The sequence below is a fragment of the Staurois parvus genome, unplaced genomic scaffold (genome assembly GCF_062004578.1).
Source record: "Staurois parvus isolate SC_StPar_1 unplaced genomic scaffold, SC_StPar_1.0 ptg000102l, whole genome shotgun sequence".
Lineage (NCBI taxonomy): Eukaryota > Metazoa > Chordata > Amphibia > Anura > Ranidae > Staurois > Staurois parvus.
Genome location: NW_028317898.1, coordinates 5,537,664 through 5,548,550, shown reverse-complemented (window position 1 = coordinate 5,548,550; position 10,887 = coordinate 5,537,664). Strand labels below are relative to the sequence as shown.

The following is a 10,887-nucleotide window of genomic DNA, read 5'->3' as shown; positions in this document are numbered from 1 at the left end:
ATATAAGAGTTTCGTTATGCCACATTAAAGAAGATATATTACTGAAACAACCTGAGAAGGGAACTTTCATTCCTCTGACTGCATGAATATCAGTTACCATACACAGAGTTTGTGGGGCTGTTTCTACCATCATTTCAGAAGATATAGGTAGAATGGTCCATTTACATATATTTACAGTGTTCTGTAACAAACATGGCTCATATACAGAAGACTGTAACTTACAAATTTTCCCCTCAAGAGTATGATCACAAAATGAGAGATCATGAGTTTTGTTATTATTGTCTACATGGGTGCCATAAAACTCTGGACTCCAATAATGCTGGGCACCAGGTGCACCAATAATCAAAGGCATTACAACAAATTTACACATAATCTTGGTTTTAGTAATATTATACATTAATATCGTTCCAAAACAAGTAGTGTTGTTTCAGATCATTTTCTGAGCTTCTAAATGTATCCACATATTTACTGGGATACCTTTGTTAAATGTGGTCCTCCACACTAATTCATTTCCCGTCATTAACATAGCCTGCATATTAATTTTCTGTTGTTGCTCATATATGGTCTGCAATGTACAGTACATACCGTCCAATTAATAAACCTTGTAATGTTAGTATCAAAATCTGTTAAAAAATCATTTGAAGCATCTACTGAATGGAGTATCACATCATCTATTTCGGCAGCTATACTAGCCGGACGGAATATAGTAGGCATCCATTTAGCTTGCATAGTTAGAGCATCATTAATCTTACTCCCAGCATTAGACATTCTATTTCCTAGTGTAGATAATATCAAACCCATTTAAGGTTCCTGTTAGGGAGTCATAACCCCCAAGCAATGTATCATACCATGCTCTCTTTTTTTCGTTTCATACAGCTTTTTACAGTACTTGGGAATGTTATTTGAGCATGTATCACAGTTTTCTGTGCGTGTTGACCCACTTTTTCACATGTAGAAGGCACTCTTTTAATATGTCCGAGGTTGATATGAGTAGTGTTTGAATTTACAAAGATTAAGTACTGACCCCACCATGATCTTCCTTGGATTTCACTAGCGTTGGTACAAGTCATAATGATTGTCTCATTAAGAGCAAACTGAAAAACAGTACTTGGTTTAGTCTTAGCGGTACAGTTTTTTGTTACGGACCTCCTAAATGAAGCTTGCTTCCTGTTGGCAACAGCAAATGTTAACTTCAGAGCAGGGGTGGACTGACAACTCATGGGGCCCCCGGGCAACAGGGGATCATCGGGCCCCTGTGTCCTTGCCCAAACTCAAAAAAGCCTATGAAAAAGGTACCAGGGGCATCTCATGGGGCCCCCTACTGACCCTGGGCCCTCAGGCAGTGCCTGAGTTTCCAAATGGTCAGTCCGACCCTGCTTCAGAGGTTACATTTATCACACCTTCATTTCCATGAACCGTATATGTTGGCTTGTAACCCTCTATCGGTGCTCCTGTCCCTACAGTACCATTAAAGGTTAAATTTAGAATGGGGCAGGGCCGATTAGCTGGGTGTATAAAATCATCTTGAGTTCTATTTGTACTCATGCTTTTCCAACCCCAGCTCGCTCTGGCATTGCCGGTATCTGTTACTTTAACTCCCGGCGTCCACACTCCAACCTCTAATTCGAACAACCACACGATACCAAGGATTCCAAGACCGAAGGTAAGTACATCGTTGCTCTGTGAAAGACAATACAATGTGAATCATTCTTGCAAGAAACATTTTTCTTGTGGGACATATATCCAAAACCCAAATAGTCCAATATAGAACTGTGCCTCCTGCTTGGATTTTGGTGTCTGAAATTCAAGAATTTTTTTTTTCTCTTGCTTTGGGCAAGATCTCCCTGTGCCCCTTATTCCACTGTATCCCCAGGAATTTCACTACCTGAGACAGAGCTTGCATTTTGGCCGGATTGATTTCCCAGCTTTTATGTAAAATCTTCCAACCTTATTTGGCTCCTGGTTATGGAAGTGGGTTCCATAACACGCAGTCCCTGGGCATCTTCTACTGGTTGCCCTTGTACATCTTTTACCCTAGGTGGCCCGTCTTCTGTGGTCTGCTGTCTTCTACTTATAGGGTTAATACTTTTAGGTGGATCTGTTACAGAGTCTGGGCAATCCGGTCCTCCGGGGCAATCATCCCATTCATCGCTAGATGATGAATCCTACACATCAGCATCCCATCTATCTGGATCCAAATCAACTGTGGCTGCTACTATTGCCCGATAGACTTTTCCACACTTCACCCTTCCCCTTCTTTTCCTATACTTATTTTGGGCCACTTTTACTGCTGCTGTCTCGGCTATATTTTGATAGTGTTCTAATTTATCCTTCAATAATTTTTGCCCACATTGCAGAAGAACAATTTTACCTTCTTGTTCTATGGTCTTCTGCTCTAGTTGATGGTAATCCTTTATAACCTGATGTAATCTCTTATGAATCTTCCTGTATGTAGTTAGCAAAATCCAACTGCGTCTGCCTAAAGCTACTGCATCACCTGCCTTGGCAGGGACCCCCTCAAGTACATATACAGCATCAAGGGGTTTGATACCTTTAAACTTACTATCCCACGATTCTGCCAACCCTGCACCTGACAACTCCTGTGCTAAAATATCATATGGAGCCTCAGTCCAGCTGAGAATCTCCACTTTAACCTTGCGTTTTATCCTTATTTTTTTTTTAAACGTGTTAGGTTTGTTAGGATGCCAGGTATACAAAAATCTCCAAAACTTGGCAATCAGCCAAATAACCAAATTTTGCACAAAGATCCCCGGGCACTTGGGGATCAACCCCCCAAAATCAGTTTTTAGATATCACTTTCTTATCTTAAAATATATTATCTTCAAAAATGTGGCAAAATGCCAAATGGCAATATTTTATACAGAGGGTCCCCTATGCCTGAGGACCAATGTGTAAATATGACTTTTTCAAACAACCTTTCTTAATAAGAGGTATATCTACGTGGAATCCTGACGACTATGTCAAATTATGTTTTGCCTCAAAACAAAGTGTTTTTAACACTACTACAATCGCTCACTAACACACAGATTAGGCTTAATAAATATTAAAGCTAAACATGATTTATTGAATAAGTTCTGTTAGTATAATAACATAGGAATTGTCAGAATTGCAAATCATATTTAGATCGTATTATAGCAAGAATAAAGCATCAATACATCACCGGATATTGTAGCATCACCCATTGCCCACCGATTGGGGGACTTCAGCAATCAGCACGGGGAATCCAGGAAATCACCGCAAAAGTCATGTCTGCCACGTCTTCAGTAAGTCCCAAATTCCCCTAGAATCCCCCTTCTTTTATATACATATTTTGAAGTGTCATTATCTACTGCCATGCACAGTATCTCCTTGTTATATAACATCAAGTATGATTCTGCGTAGTAATTAGTGTCAAAGCGTGATAGGTTTGTGGTTTTATATTTATTTATGTGTATTTACATATTTTAATTAAATGTACATCTGGTGAATATGAGTCATAGCTCTGGTTTCAACTGGTTTTATCCAGTTTAATGTATACTTCCAACTTGTTGTTTTGAACTTCAGTTACCTCTCCAATGGTTATAATCGCTAGCATTATGACAGTTGAGTGTCAATCACTCCTCTTCCATACATCCTATATACTCGTGTCACATATGTATCACACCCCATTATCCATCATCACAACATTACCCCCACCATCAGAGGTTTTTATAACAATGTCCTTATTTGATTTTAAATTAGAGCCTTGTGTTATGCGTATTATAAATTCCTTGGGGAAGGTATCCTCTTTGATAACTGTTCTATTTCCTTTGTGGATTGCACTAGGAAATTCCCAGATTTTTTAAATACTTCGTAATGAAGCATTACCTATAACGCTACCACCTCCCCCTCTCTCCCCCTCTCTGTTGGGGTCCCCCAAGGCTCTGTCCTCGGGCCCCTTCTCTTCTCCATCTACACCTCCTCCCTCGGAAAACTGATACACTCCCACAGCTTCAACTATCACCTCTACGCCGATGACATGCAAATTTACCTCTCCACCCCTCGCCTCACCCCTTCAGTCTCCGCCCGTATCACCCACCTACTGAACGACATATCAGACTGGATGTCACTCCATTTCCTCAAATTGAACCTTTCCAAAACCGAGCTCTTGATTTTCCCCCCAGCCCGTGCCCCCCCCTACCCTCTCAATCACGACCAACAAAGCCACCATCAGTCCCACCCCACAAGCCAAAGTCCTAGATGTCACTCTAGACTCAAATCTGTCCTTCCAACCCCATGCCCAATCATAGGCAAACTCATGCAGGCTCCACCTCCGCAACATCTCCAAAATACGTTCGTTCCTAACCCCAGACACTACTAAACAACTCATTCACTCCCTTATTATCTCACGTCTGGACTACTGTAACTCCCTTCTCACCAGCCTACCTCATCGCAGACTATTCCCCCTTCAGTCTATCCTGAACTCAGCGGCCAGACTCATCCACCTTACCAACCGCTCCGCTTCTGCCACCCCCCTCTGTCAGTCCCTCCACTGGCTCCCGATTGCCCAACGCATTAAATTCAAACTACTAACATTGACATACAAAGCCATTCATAATGCTGCCCCAAACTACCTCACCGACCTGATACCCAAATACCACCCTACCCGTAATCTTCGCTCCTCATAAGACCTCCTACTTTCTAGCTCCCTGGTCTCCACCTCCCACGCCCGACTGCAGGACTTCTCCAGGACTTCCCCCATCCTCTGGAACTCACTACCCCAATCTATCAGACTGTCACCTACCCTCCTCACCTTTAGGCGCAAAGTGAAAACCCATCTCTTCAGGGAAGCCTGCCCCGCCCTCACCTAACAGCCGATCTCCTCCACTCCTCCCACCACTCCATCCCCCACAGCCACTTCCTCCTGTACCACTATCCCCTCCCTCCTAGATTGTAAGCTCGAAAGAGCAGGGCCCTTGAACCCTTCGTGTATTGTTTTGTTACTGTATTGTCTCATATTCTGTCCCCCACTATAATGTACAGCGCTGAGCAAACCTTTTGGCGCTATATAAATACTGTATAATAATAATAATAATAATAATAATAAAGGAAACTTTTCTAAGTTCTTTTCAACATAGGGATTGCATGTAGTACCCTCTAGTGGCGCTAGAGAATAAAGAAAATATAATAGTTGGAGTGACCAAGTTGGAATCACACAGATATGACCGCTGTAATTGCGGACAATGGGGTGCGACTTGGCATGCAATTTGAAGGTCGCATAGCATTCAAACTGCATGCCAAGTTGCACCCAGTGTGACTGGGGTCTTAGTGCCAAATTTGCAAATTGAAATCGCACCTGAGATTGCGTCTAATGAATGTGAATGGCAGTGTTTTAACATGTGAAATTTTCTGCAGTGTGATTTCTAAAGTAGTTCTTGCATTACCTTTTTTGCAGTTTTGTTGCTATTTCACATACATAGAATATAATGGAAATTGCACTGCAAATTGCAAGAAATCATTGAAAATCTTCACAAGTAGCAATAAAGTCTTCAGAAATAGCACCTGAAGTTGTGCTGATATTACACACAAATCGCGTGATTTTAAATCGCAGCAGTGGGACCAGTGACTTAGTGTAGGCTAGTTCAAGAAGAGTGGAAGGGGAGGCTAAAAGATTTTAGGTTTAAAAACAACAGTTGTCCTAAAGTGGGATAATCCCAAATGCAAACATTTAATATATTGCAGCTTAACATTTTTTTAGATGTGATGGCTGCATTCGTTTTATATTTCAGGCTTTCTTTCTTCTATTTTCATCTGGTGATCCTGCCAGTAAGTCTGTTTTTCAGAAGAACAAGCTCTCCAGCGGAATGTATCAGTTGCAGAGATGAGACAAACCATTTAACACTGACAAGGGTGCTTAGAATGATCAACTTTATTTATTCATGTAAAGCATCATCCCAAAAGGAAAACAAAACTGTTTGCTGTAACTGCTTATAAAGTGTTAGCTGGAGTTTGGCTTCAATTAGTTAGTGCACTTAATCTGCTTGTACACCTAACAATCCCCTCCCCTGAGGTTGATAATACCGCTGTCCAAAAGTGCCCCCTGTGTTCATTCATCCAGAATGGAGGCACTGTAATACAGGAGGTGTGTTACTGGCCAGATCACCAGATGAAAACAGAGAAGGAAAGTCTAAAAATGAAAACTAATGCAGCCACCACATCGAATGATTGGTAAACTGCAATATATTACATTTTTGGGTTTGGGTTAAATACCTCTTTAAATAGTAGGAGGCAGTGTGTTGACAATAAGAGTAATTAGGTAATAAATATGATTGGGACAAAGAAAAGAAAGACACAAAGATCATTGACATATTACAACAGGGCGAACATCACATACAGCATTGAGAGGAACAAGATCCCAACACAGACAAATTGAGATGAAGCATGTGTACCAAGTTTGTGTATCAAAAACTAGCAGTGTTCAGCAGATCGGGATCAAGGACGTAAAAAACTAAATCATGTGGGGATATAGTGTCTCAGCACGACCATAATGCCAGCAGATGATAATAAAAAGGGTCTGTAGGAACTGATCTCATTCAGGCCTGGTGGTGAGGACGCTCAATCCTCAATGTTTCACGCTGAAGAATTCTGTGGTCCCAGTCACCCCCTCAAGGATGACTTTGAAGACCATGAATTGAACCATAGATGTGCTACACCTATGATGTATGCCTATATTTCTACCGACTAGAGTTAAGATTGTCCCATTGGCTGGATAGTAAACACGTTCACCAATCCATTTATGCAATTGTTGAATGGTTTTACCCACATAGTAGGCCTTGGACTGGCATGTCAAAAGGTAGACCACCCCACCAGTTTTGCAATTAGCGAACCTACGCAGGGTGAACATCTCACTATTAGGGAGGATATATGTGAACCCTCATGAATCCAAGGGCATCGAGGGCACCCACCGCATTTATAGGTACCAGGGGGTTCCAAAGGCCCCACCGTTGTCTCCACATAGCGGCTCGATGTTAATCTGTCTATCAAAGATGTTCTTTTGGTTAAAAATGTCAAAACTGTAGAAAGAATCTTTTCTCTCTGGGCAGTTTCATTTTTGACCATTGGATTCAACTAAAAGACTCCTAGATTTCATATAAGCAGACCAGAAAAGAATAGTTATATGATTATATTACAGACAGCAATCTGTACAAAATATTTTAAAGTGGTTTTGTATGTTGTCAGCATTTTTAATGTTACATGTTTATTCCTTCTATAGTAAGATTGTCGGTGGGCGGTCCATGGACTCTTTCGATCCGGCTGGACCTTCTATTCCAGAATCCAATATCTCTTTTACGGTTGCTGAATTTGACAGGCTGGCTGTTGAAGCCGAAATCCTGAAAGATCTGGAAGTCTCAGGACAATTTGTTTTTATTTTCTCAGAAACTGGTTGCTTTACAGTCCTTGATACGAGCTTTCATATAGGGTGTGGTTCGTTTTGCTCCGCCTGTCAAACCACCTTTGTGCCCTTTGGACCTGAATTTATTATTGAGGATCCTGCTGGAACAGCCCTTTGAACCTATTCAGGAAATCTCACTGGTGTTATTGGCAGGAAAAGTACTGTTTGTGATTGCAGTGACTGCAGCAGGAAGAGTGTCGGAGCTTGCAGCTCTTTCTTGCAAAGAGCCGTTTTTGGTTTTACACCAGGATAAGGTGTTGCTGCGCCCTTATCCATCTTTTTTGCCTAAAGTTGTTTCTGGTTTCCATTTGAATCAAGACATTATCCTACCTTCTGTTTTCCCAATCCTCTGTCTGCAGCAGGAAGACGGCTGCATTTATTGGATGTAATGCCAGACACCAGGGTCTATCTGAAGAGGTCAGAATAGATCAGAAGTCCTTGTTTGTGTTGCCAGAAGGGCCCAGCAAGGGGCATCATCAGGCGTCAGTGGCCCAGGTTTGCAAGGCCGCCACTTGGTCTTCTGTACATACATTCACAAGGTTTTACCAGGTGGATGTTAGGGCTGCGGAAGATATGGCCTTTGGTCGTATTGTATTAAGGGCAGCAGAATTGATCCTTCCCTGTTGGCGGTGTTTTTTTATATGTGTCTCTGTCCACTCAAGTATATTATTTTGGGACATCCCAGATAGTAATGAATATAGCCTGCTTTGTGTCCAGTGATGTACAATGAAGAACATTGGATTTGTTTCTACATACTTACCTGTAAAATCCATTTCTTGAAGTACATCACGGGACACAGTGATCCTGCCCCTCTTTCAGAGATTTAATTGCTACAAAACTGAGGTACTTCCTGTATGGGAGGGGTTATATAGGGGAAGACTTCCTTTTTGGTCTGCTATTGTCCGTTCACCTATAGGTGGTGCATAATCCAGATAGTAATAAATGTAACCTGCTCTGTGTCCCGTAATGTACTTCAAGAAATGGAGTTTACAGGTACCAGTAAGTATGTGGAAAAAAATCCAATTTTCTTTAGATTCTAAAGTTTAGAATAATGGCAGACACTGTCTGACCATCTGACTCTTTGCGGAAAGCTTCCCTCCATTGTGTAGTGTTGCAAAGTACCATACACAGACTAATGCAGGCCATAGATGGGTCGAAAATCCAATTTTCTTTAGATTCTAAAGTTTAGAATAATGTCAGACACTGTCTGACCATCTGACTCTTTGCGGAAAGCTTCCCTCCATTGTGTAGTGTTGCAAAGTACCATACACAGACTAATGCAGGCCATAGATGGGTCGAAAATCGGCCGATTTTCGGATCATTAGTGGATTAATAGGTCAGCTGTTTTTCGGTATTTTGGCAGATTTTTTTTATCAGTAAAGTTGGAAAAAGATTAGCCGATTTTGCCGATCGGCCGATTTTCGCGGCAATTATGGGCAAATCGGCCGAACTTTTTACTGATAAAAAAATCTGTGCATGAGCAGTGACCTGCAAGAGGAAGACAAAAAGAAGAAAGAAGAAGAAGAGGATGAAGAAGAAGAGGATGATGAAGAAGAAGAAGAGGAAGAAGAGGAGGAAGAAGAAGAGGAGGAAGAAGAAGAGGATGAAGAAGAGGATGAAGAAGAGGAAGAAGAAGAAGAGGATGAAGCAGAAGAAGAGGAAGAAGAAGAGGAAGAAGAAGAGGAGGAGGAAGAAGAAGAAGAGGATAAAGAAGAAGAGGAGGAAGAAGAAGAGGATGAAGAAGAGGAAGAAGAAGATGAAGAAGAGGATGTAGAAGAGGAAGAAGAAGAAGAAGAAGATGAAGAAGAAGAAGAAGGAGAAGAAGAAGGGGAAGAAGAAGTAGAAGAAGAGGATGAAGAAGAAGAAGAAGAAGAAGAGGATGAAGAAGAAGAGGATGAAGAAGAAGAGGATGAAGAAAAGGATGAAGAAGAGGATGAAGAGGATGATGAAGAAGAAGAGGATGATGAAGAAGAAGAGGATGAAAAGGATGAAGAAGAAGAGGATGATGAAGAAGAAGAGGATGAAGAAGAAGAAGAAGCAGAAGAGGAAAAAGAGGATGATGAAGAAGAGGATGAAGAAGAGGATGAAGAAGAAGAGGATGAAGAAGAAGAAGAGGATGAAGAAGAAGAAGAGGATAAAGAAGAAAAAGAGGATGAAGAAGAGGAAGAAGAGGATGAAGAAGAAGAGGAAGAAGAAGAATAGGATGAAGAAGAGGAAGAAGAAGAGGAGGAAGAAGAGGATGAAGAAGAGGAGGAAGAAGAGGATGAAGAAGAGGAAGAAGAAGAGGATGAAGAAGAGGAAGAAGAAGAGGATGAAGAAGAGGAAGAAGAAGAAGAAGAAGAAGAAGAAGAGGAAGAAGAGGAGGAAGAAGAAGAAGAGGAAGAGGAAGAAGAGGAAGAGGAAGAAGAAGAAGAAGAAGAGGAAAAAGAGGAAAAAGAAGAGGAAGAAGAAGAAGAAGAAGAAGAGGATGAAGAAGAGGATGAAAAAGAACAGGATGAAGAAGAAGAGGATGAAGAAGAAGTAGAGGAAAAAGAGGAAAAAGAAGAGGAAGAAGAAGAGGATGAAGAAGAGGATGATGAAGAAGAGGATGAAGAAGAGGATGAAGAAGAAGAGGATGAAGAAGAAGAAGAGGATGAAGAGGATGAAAAAGAAGAAGAAGAAGAAGAAGAAGAAGAAGAAGAGGATGAGGATGAAGAAGAGGATGAAGAAGAAGAGGATGAATAAGAGGAAGAAGAGGATGAAGAAGAGGATGAAGAAGAGGATGAAGAAGAAGAGGAAGAAGAAGAGGACGAAGAAGAGGAAGAAGAAGAGGAAGAAGAAGAGGATGAAGAAGAAGAAGAAGAAGAAGAGGAAGAAGAAGAGGAAGAGGAAGAAAAAGAAGTAGAAGAAGAAGTAGAAGAAGAAGAAGAAGATGAAAAAGAGGAAGAAAAAGAGGAAGAAGAAGAAGAGGATGAAGAAGAGGATGAAGAAGAAGATGAAGAAGAAGAAGAGGATGAAGAAGAAGAGGATGAAGAAGAGGAAGAAGAGCATGAAGAAGAAGAGGATGAAGAAGAGGAAGAAGAAGAAGAGGATGAAGAAGAAGAAGAGGATGATGAAGAAGAGGATGAAGAAGAGGATGAAGAAGAAGAGGATGAAGAAGAAGAAGAGGATGAAGAGGATGAAAAGAAGAAGAGGATGAAGAAGAGGACAGTTCCTTGACATTTATAGCGGCTGCAACAATGTATCTATTTCCGAATAAAAACATCTGTATCCGAAATGGATACAAATAGATACAATGTTGCAGCCGCTATAAATGTCAAAGAACTGTCAAAGAAATAGTGGAGCTCTCTGCAGAGACACTTTTTGCCAGCTGTAGATGGGATGAAAATCGGCCAATTTTTTTTAGCGTTCCTGGTAACGGCGGCCGATTGAACGACCGATTTTTCTTTTTCTTAAAGAAATATCGGCCGGTTTTC

The 10,887-nt window shown here is 41.2% G+C and overlaps 1 protein-coding gene and 1 pseudogene across 1 annotated transcript in view; one reads left to right on the top strand and one right to left on the bottom strand.

Moving 5' to 3' along the window:
• Positions 1-431: 431 nt before the first annotated feature.
• On the bottom strand, positions 432-1,223 carry LOC149467761 (uncharacterized; annotated as a pseudogene).
• A 331-nt stretch (positions 1,224-1,554) lies between these two features.
• The window catches only part of LOC149467760 (alpha-1,4-N-acetylglucosaminyltransferase-like), a 145,432-nt gene continuing 136,099 nt past the window's right edge, over positions 1,555-10,887 (top strand). The window contains exon 1 of the mRNA XM_089671249.1: positions 1,555-1,663. The gene's annotated coding sequence lies outside the window, so the exon portion shown is untranslated. The remainder of the gene's footprint in view (positions 1,664-10,887) is intronic.